General features: G+C 44.4%; 1 pseudogene; it reads right to left on the reverse strand.

Moving 5' to 3' along the window:
• Positions 1 to 634: 634 nt before the first annotated feature.
• On the reverse strand, positions 635 to 7501 carry LOC101131347 (MKI67 FHA domain-interacting nucleolar phosphoprotein-like; annotated as a pseudogene).
• Between the last annotated feature and the right edge of the window lie 1150 nt (positions 7502 to 8651).

Consider the following 8651-nt stretch of genomic DNA (forward strand, 5'->3'; position numbering starts at 1 on the left):
AAAAATCAGCTACTGGGGAGGCTGAGGCAGGATAATCACTTGAACCCAAGAGGCGGAGGTTGCAGTGAGCCGAGATCGCGCCATTGCACTCCAGCCGGGGGGACAGAGCAAGACTCCATCTCAAAACAAAACAAAACAAAAAACTGGAACTGCCTTCTCACACTACATATAATTTACCTTACAGCTTCAACCATCTGATGTTGAAATCTAAAGCACTCTCATGAGTTAAATGTCCCTGACAAACCGTGTAGATGGACAAACCAGATTGGTGGTCTTTAACTGCTGGTGATAGAAAAAGGCTGCAGTTTAGTACTTAAACCTGCAGTTAGTGGTCAACTTTCTGTCTAGGTAGAGTAACTAAGGAGAGCTGTGACATATCAAAAGAAAACTAGAGGCCAGGACAAAGAGGCAATGTCAGTCAAGCCACTGCAAGCTGGTATGCACCCTTGTATTTCAGCCAAAGGCAGGCAATCCAAAATTACAGATTGCTTTCCTTAACTTGACCAAACAGTGCATTTTACCTCTGAAAATCTTGTCAAGGATTGCATTTCATTGTACCTGGTAAAACACAAAGTCCACTCTCATAAAAATATTATATTTTCCAGAAGAAATATTATATGTAATACACTGAAAATCACTGATAGCTTTTGCTTCGTCTTTTTTTCCGTGAATGTGTAGGTGTTTGAGTCTCTTGTGTTTCTTATTTTACATAGGATATGGGCTGTTTGAAAACTATTTCATTAGCTTCATCATCATCATTCATTTCAGCCACTTCAGATTTTCGTCTCTCCAAAAATGTTGGTGTACAAACTGGTGTGAGGCCCTGGATATATCCACAGTCTTCTCAGGAGTGTCAAGAGTGCCTAAAACCTTTTTCTTCTTCTTATGTAAAACATGGCCTTTTGTAGACGTCTGACAATTAGTTTTTGAAATACTTTCTGTTTTCTGGAAAATCAAGGAAGAAGGAAAATCATAATCAATTCCTTTTTTAGCTAATTCCTTTTTTTTTTTTTTTTTTTGAGATTGAGTCTTGATCTATCGCCCAGGCTGGAGTGCAGTGGCCCAATCTAGGCTTACTGCAGCCTCTGTCTCCCAGGTTCAAACAGTTATCCTGCCTCAGTCTTCCAAGTAGCTGGGATTACAGGTGCCTGCCACCATGGCTGGCTAATTTTTGTATTTTTAGTAGAGATGGGGTTTCACCATGTTGGCCAGGCTGGTCTCGAACTCCTGACCATTGGGGTGATCAGACCCAACACTAGACTGTGGGGGCTATGAAGTCCAGCAGAGTCAAAGGAATGAGAAAAGACAAGAGTGCATAAGATGGGTCCAGGGGGCCAATGCTAGTATGGAGGCTGCGAAGGCCGCAAGCTCTGGAAGCCCTCACTATTTATTGGTGATCAAACAAAGAAGCAGGTAGTGAGGATGTGGGGGTTGAAAGAAAGTGGTGCATCAAGTGCATGATTTACAGCTGTGACAGTTTAGCATTTTCTTTGATGCATATGGAACATGTTCTGCTACTTGAGATAATGGGAAACATGTTCTTCTAGTTTAAGATACAATTGATCTATGAGCCTGGGAATGCTAGAAGCAAGGAGCCGGCAAGTCTAGACACATTCCAGAGGCCACGAGGGGTTTCATGCTCTGAGCCCTGGATTCCATCCAAGCCACGAGGGGTTTTATGCCCTGGGCTTAGATTACGGTGCCGCAGGGCAGCCTTCCACCCTTTAGCACAGAGCTTGTGTTCCAAAGGCCACAAGGGCTTTTAGACCCTGGAACCCACACACGTTCCAAGACTCTTTTTATATTATGTCAGACTAGCAAGCCCTGCCTCAGCTTTTTTCTCAATACTTAGCTTTTCTCCAACATGACCCCCTTTTCTTTTTTGTAAAACCACCACAGCTATCATTGCTTGTTCTCGATGGTGGCTTTCTCTCCAGAGGTGGCGTCCGCATCTGCAGACTAAAAGGAGACAGCACAAGCACATAATTATTAGAACAGGATTTCCAAGTGTAGAGTTTTCAATGGCCACAATCCGTTTAAGAGGATTGATTGCAGACAACCTATTGGCTGTCTTGTTCAAAATATCAGTTCCAGGGAGCAGGGCTAAGTGAGTCTGAGAGGCTTCAAAATCCTGCTCTTTTAGTTTTACAATTTAGAGGGTGAGATTTTCCTCTCTACCCTCTAGATGGCGTTTAAGCTTCTTCCATCAGTGTTCTGTCTCATTATAACTGAGGAGTAATACAAAAGTCAGATGTATTCCAGTCACATTGCATTTGAATTCTACTTTCTAAATTCATAATACGATCTCCCATCCAAATCACTGTCTGACGGAGATCATTAATTTGGTTAACTATTTTTTTTTATCTATTTGAGCTTGGGAGTTCCATAATTTTGTGGAATTCTTTTGCCACTTATTGACAAATTCAGCACTTTTCACAGATGAATGTACAGCCACACCAGCTACTGCAGCGGTAGTAGTAACAGCAATGAGGCCAATTATAGCAAAGAAAAGAGCAACTATAAATCTTTGGGATAAGAGTTTTTTAAGGATTTAGTTACAATATGAATGGATGATGATGCCTGCCATGGTCTATTTAGAGACACATAGGGATCCAAACTCCTTCTCTGGCTTTAATTATCAGGATAGTCTGATTTTTATTAAAAGTTGGTAACATTTCGTGTTGCTAGCATAAAAGATGGCCGAACACAGCTTTGAATCCAAAAGGTCCTATTGGAAAGAAAAGAGAGAGCATATTTATTTTTACCTCCCTCCCCTCTATTCCTTTTATATGTACCCTCCCAACTTTTGATTGAACTTTCAGCCATAGCTAATTTCCATAATTCAGAATGTTCCTGTCTTATGACAGGAGATATCATTTTTGGACTAGGTGCAACAATGCCAGCAGGACTGTATATGATAGGGGCATTAGCTTCCGTCCGAACATACTGTGTATGATTCCTTTGCCAGCGATTCCTCTGGTTTACTACATTTGTTCTACAAGAAGGCCTTCCAGTGCAATTTTCTTTAAAGATCCCCTTAGGGGACTAATCAATGGTGATTCCATAGGAATTATTTTGTAGCACCTCAGCCTTACTTGCTATACAATCTTCCCAAGTTCAAGCATCCACACCTTCAAACCAAACTTTGCTTCGCTCACATTCACGCTTATTAGGACGGAACTTCAGGGTTTTAGGATTGGAATAATTATATTTTAAACTACTCCCCCAAATCATATGCAAAGCAGCCTGTGATTTATTTTTTCCGGGGACTACTGCCAACCAAGCTTGTGTGTCAATCTGTAAGCATCCAACAACAGGTCCCAGGCATATGGGGGATATTTATATCCTATAGATATATTCATTTTTTCATCCCTTCCTCATTAGGATGCATTGGCCCTTATTCAGAATGGAGTCGTTCTGGTTTGAATGCTTCTTACATATTTCCACTTTCCCTTTTACAAGAGGACCCTTAATCCTAAGGGTTGCAGAAGGATGAAGGTCCGTCTTCTGCAGCTTCTTCATGCTGAACAGGGGTGATGATATTCCTGCCTAACTATTAGGGTCTCTTGTATTCAGGTAGAGAGGAGCTCAGTCAGAAAGCATTGGTCCGTTAAGCATCTGTTGTACCTCTGAATCCCAGCAAAGGGTAAAACCTTGGTGTTCCAGCAGTTTTTCAGCTTCCTGTGTGGTTTTTCTTGATCTGTCCCCATGTTATGGGGGTGGATGTCAGCATGACTCCTGTCGGTCCTCGTTCCGTCTTCGCATTCGGACTCAACTGGCTCATGGCTTGTACTGGGGGAACCAGGTCCACGGTTGGGATCCATGGGTCTCTCCAGTCTCCCATTCCATGGTCGTACACATCTTGAGGGCATCCGCACAGTTTGTTCATCTGCAAAAACACAAGCATACCCTCAAAGCCATGTCAGTAAATCTAGCGAAACAGAAGCAAAAACTTTAGTGGCTGTAGCCGGGAGGCATGCCATTGCTGAAGCATTTGTTCTACAAGCTGTAACTCAGCTTCTGCCTCTGTGGTTAATTACCATGGGGTAAAACTTTCCACTGATAATGAGAAACAGGCCCCTTCTAACAGAAGGCACAGAAAAAGCAAATTGAGGCTTATCCTTCTTGTGCAACAGTATAGCAGAAAAGCAATCCTTAAGCCTTCAATTTGCACTGTACAGGTGGGTCCATTAGATGCTGTAACTGATGATACATCTTCGGATGTTTGGTGGGCACCACACAGGCACCTGATTGTCACCTGGAGAGACACAAGCAAATCCTCTTCCCCATATAATTAACTTTCCTTTTTCTCAGCTCTTTGTATGTGCTTCCCTCCACCATATATCTTGTCCAGACTTTTTATTTTCCTTTTCTACATTCCTTTTTTGTGTGTCCAAATTGCCCACAATTAAAGCAAGAGCCTGAGAAACGGGGCACATTCCTTCCTACTTTCAATCCAGCCATAGACTGAGCTAAAAGAGGAGCCCTATGCAAGGTATCCCCAATGCCATCGCAAGCCCCAATATATTCAGCCAAACGAGCCTTCCCTCTCATAGGTCTGATGGCAGTTTGACACTCTGCATCAGCATTTTCATATGCAGGAAGCTGTATTACAACATCCTGAGCTGTTTTATCAGTTATGGCTTTATACACAGCCTCTTGGAGCCAAGCAATAAAATCAATATATGGTTCTTTAGGTCCCTGTCGGACGAGCTGAAAGAAGGATATTTTTCCGCTGTAACATTTATCCTTTCTCATGCCCGTAAGCATGCAGGGCACAGCTGAACAATGGCAACATCCTCCATTACTGCTTGATTTTCTAATCTACCCCAGTTGCGGCCAACTCCCATGAACTGTTCAAAGGAAACAGGCACAGGTGGCTGCGCTTGTGTGTTTTCCCTTGCCTGAGTTTGCGCTTCATCAGCCCACCAAGTTTTAAACTGTAAATACTGAGACGGAGTGAGAACAGATTTTGGTAAAGTATCCCAAAGCCACATTTGGTAAAGTATCAAGAGCCACATTTTTTAACAAAGTTTGCACAAAAGGAAAGTTCGGTCCATATTGAGTAATGGCTTACTTAAATTCCTTTAATAACTTAAAAGGAAAAGTGGCCCAATTAGTTATATTCTATCCTCCTTGCTGGATTATAGTAACTGGAAATTGCCATGCTTCAAGGTCTTCCTCAGTTCTAGCTTTTTTTTTTTTTTTTTTTTTTTTAACAGAGTCTCGCTCTGTTGCTCAGGCTAGAGTCCAGTGGTGCGATCTCGGCTTATTGCAACCTCTGCCTCCCGGGTTCAAGCGATTCTCCTGCCTCAGCCTCCCGAATAGCTGGGACTACAGGCGCACGCCACCACGCCCGGCTAATTTTTTTGTGTCTTTAGTAGAGATGGGGTTTCACCGTGTTAGCCAGGATGGTCTTGATCTCCTGACCTCGTGATCTGCCCGCCTTGGCCTCCCAAAGTGCTGGGATTACAGGCGTGAGCCACTGCGTCCGGCTTGCTCTAGCTTTTTGAATAGAATTTTGCATAGCACCACCAATTGCTCCAGGTTTTAATGTTGCAACTACAGGAACAGAAAGTTTTACAGCTAATTCACTTTCTCGCCCATTAAGGGGAAAGGGAGGAGGTGGCCATTCACTTAATTCAGCAGGTGGAGCCGATGGGCTAGTAAAATATACTTTTTTCGGTTTCCCCTTCTTTAACCTCTTCTCTTTTTTGCTCCTTGCATTCAGAATCTGAAGTTAGTTTTTTACACTCGTCCTCCTCTTCCTCATCTGAATCTCCATCATCATCTGTTTGAAAGGGCTCAAGGGCTGCCTTTATTAGTGCCCACATTGACCAAACGGAAACTGGAATTTTTGCTCCCTCTTTATACACCTTTTTAAAATCTCTGCCAGTTCTCTCCCATTCATCCAACTCCATAGTCCCTTGTTCTGGAAACCATGGGCAAAACTGCTTTACTGTACTAAAGAGTGATAACAAATTTTGAGTACTAACGTTCACTGCCCCTTTTTGTAATAAATGCCTTAAGAAATTCAAATAAGCAGAATGTTCGCTTTCACTTTGTCCGATTGTTACCCTGGTTCTTCTGAGCACTCAGCTTTCCCACCGAGCTTCTTTCAGTCGTCCTCGGGTGTCCTCTGATGATACTTCCTCCACTTTCATGTCCTCTAGTGTTCCTTCACCAGGATCTTCATTGTCCCATGTTGGGCGCCAGGAATGCTGGGGTGATCAGATCCAGCACCAGGCCATGGGGGCTACAAAGTCTGGCGGAGTCAAAGGAATGAGAAAAGACAAGTTAAAAGTGCATAAGGTGGGTCCAGGGGTCCAACACTGGTATGGAGGCTGCGAAGGCCCCGAGCTCTGGAAGCCCGTACTGTTTATTGGTGATCAAACAAAGAGGCAGGTGGTGAGGATGTGGGGGTTGAAAGAAAGCACTGCATCAAGTGCATGATTTACAGCTGTGACAGTTTAGCATTTTCTTTGAAGCATATGGAACATGTTCTGCTACTTGAGATAATGGGAAACATGTTCTTCTAGTTTAAGGTACAATTGATCTATGAGCCTGGGAATGCTAGAAGCAAGGAGCCGGCAAGTCTAGACACATTCCAGAGGCCACAAGGGGTTTCATGCTCTGAGCCCTGGATCCCTTCCAAGCCACGAGGGGTTTTATGCCCTGGGCCCTGGATTCCATCCAAGCCACGAGGGGTTTTATGCCCTGGGCTTAGATTACGGTGCCGCAGGGCAGCCTTCCACCCTTTAGCACAGAGCTTGGTGTTCCAAAGGCCATGAGAGGTTTTAGACCCTGGACCCCAGACATGTTTCAAGACTCTTTTACATTATGTCAGACATGCAAGCCCTGCCTCAGCTTTTTTCCCAACACTCAGCTTTTCCCCAATACCTGACTTCAGGTGATCCACCCACCTTGGCCTCCCAAAGTGCTGGGATTACGGGGGTGAGCCACCGTGCCCAGCCAGCTAATTTCTTCCTGAATAATCTTTGTTTCTTTTTAAATCACTCCTCATCCGTAGCTTTTGTGTTAGTGTCCGATTCTGATTATACCATTTCGCTGATGGATTTGATGGCTGCTTAAATGGAATATTCCAGTGTTTAAAGAGTTCTTTATGTACTTTTCCAGGTGGCATAAAATGACACTCCAAGAGTCTTTCACCAAACAGGTAGTTGTTCATTGTTTCAGCAACTATCTTGGCAACATCCTCAGACTCAAACTCCACAAATGCATAGCCTTTGCTATTTCCAGTCATTTTACTTCTGGACAGTCTGAACTGTGTCACAGTGCCAAACTGGGAGAAATATGAAAAGATCTGGGTTTTGTTAAGTAGGTTAGGTAGGTGGCGCATGTAGACTACTCCAGGAGCAAGTTGTTCTTGTTTTTTTTGCTGGGTTATGTGCTTGCAAACCTGTACCACCTCCTTTTGAAACTGGACATCTTCCTGCGGGTTAAGCCATGAGATCTCAGCCAGGCCAGAAAAAGCTGCCATGCCAAAAGCGGCCGACACTAACTCCACTCAGTGCTCCTGGAAACGTCGGGCTCCCAGCTCCCCTGAAGCAGAAAATGGGCATCTATTCTTTTTAACATACGTATGTATACACAGTCCAAGTGACAGAACATCAGGATCAGTGGCAGCTGGGAGGGTGGGGGAGGCAGCACCACCTGATATTTAGGAGGGAGAATGACTGGGAGTTGCCGATACGTGGAGTGAGGGACAAGTCAGAGTTGTTCCTAAGATTTTGAGTTTGGGCAATGGTGGCATGGTAAGCTAAGATCAAGGATATAAAGGGAAGAAGGGCTTTCAGGCTGGGAGCATTTAGGAGAGCATGAGAGGATAATGCACGTGTTTTGGACATGAGGTGCTTGCAGGGTGTCCACATACAGATGTCTGGGAAACAATAGATGCAGGCTGGGTGTGGTGGCTCACGCCTGTCATCCTAGTCGCCTGGATAGCTGAGGCAGGAGGCCTGCTTGAGGCCAGGAATTTGAGATCAGCATGGGCAACAAAGCAAGACCCCATATCTACCGAAAAAATTTAAGGTCGGGCATGGTGGCTCATGCCTGTAGTCCCAGCACTTTGGGAGGCTGAGGTGGATGGATCACGAGGTCAGGAGTTCGAGACCATGCTGGCCAACATGGTGAAACCCTGTCTCTACTAAGAAAAAATACAAAAATTAGCCAGGGGTGGTGGTGCATGCCTGTAATCCCAGCTATCCGGGAGGCTGAGGCAGGAGAATCTCTTGAACCTGGGAGGCGGAGGTTGCAGTGAGCTGAGATCGTGCCAGTGCACTCCAGCCTGGGAAACAGAGGGAGATTCCATCTCAAAAAAAAAAAAAAAATCAAGAAGAAATAAACGTGGTGCTCTCTGGAGCTGGAGGCTGTTGATGTAGGTGTGGGAATTACCACTTGGGAGAGTTCATCTCTGCCTGTTTCAAAATCCATCGTGAGCATTGCCAGTGCTTTCTTGAAGAGCTCTCATGAGCGTGGGGCAGGAGTGGTGCCATCTTCATATCACAGGCTGTCTTAGTTCATTTGTGTGGCTATAGCAGAATACCACAAACTGGGTAATATTTAAATAATAAAAAAGTACTTCTCATGGCTCTGGAGGCTGCGAAGTCCAAGATCAAGGCACCAGCAGG

Source organism: Gorilla gorilla, chromosome 20 (genome assembly GCF_029281585.2).
Source record: "Gorilla gorilla gorilla isolate KB3781 chromosome 20, NHGRI_mGorGor1-v2.1_pri, whole genome shotgun sequence".
Taxonomy (NCBI): domain Eukaryota; kingdom Metazoa; phylum Chordata; class Mammalia; order Primates; family Hominidae; genus Gorilla; species Gorilla gorilla.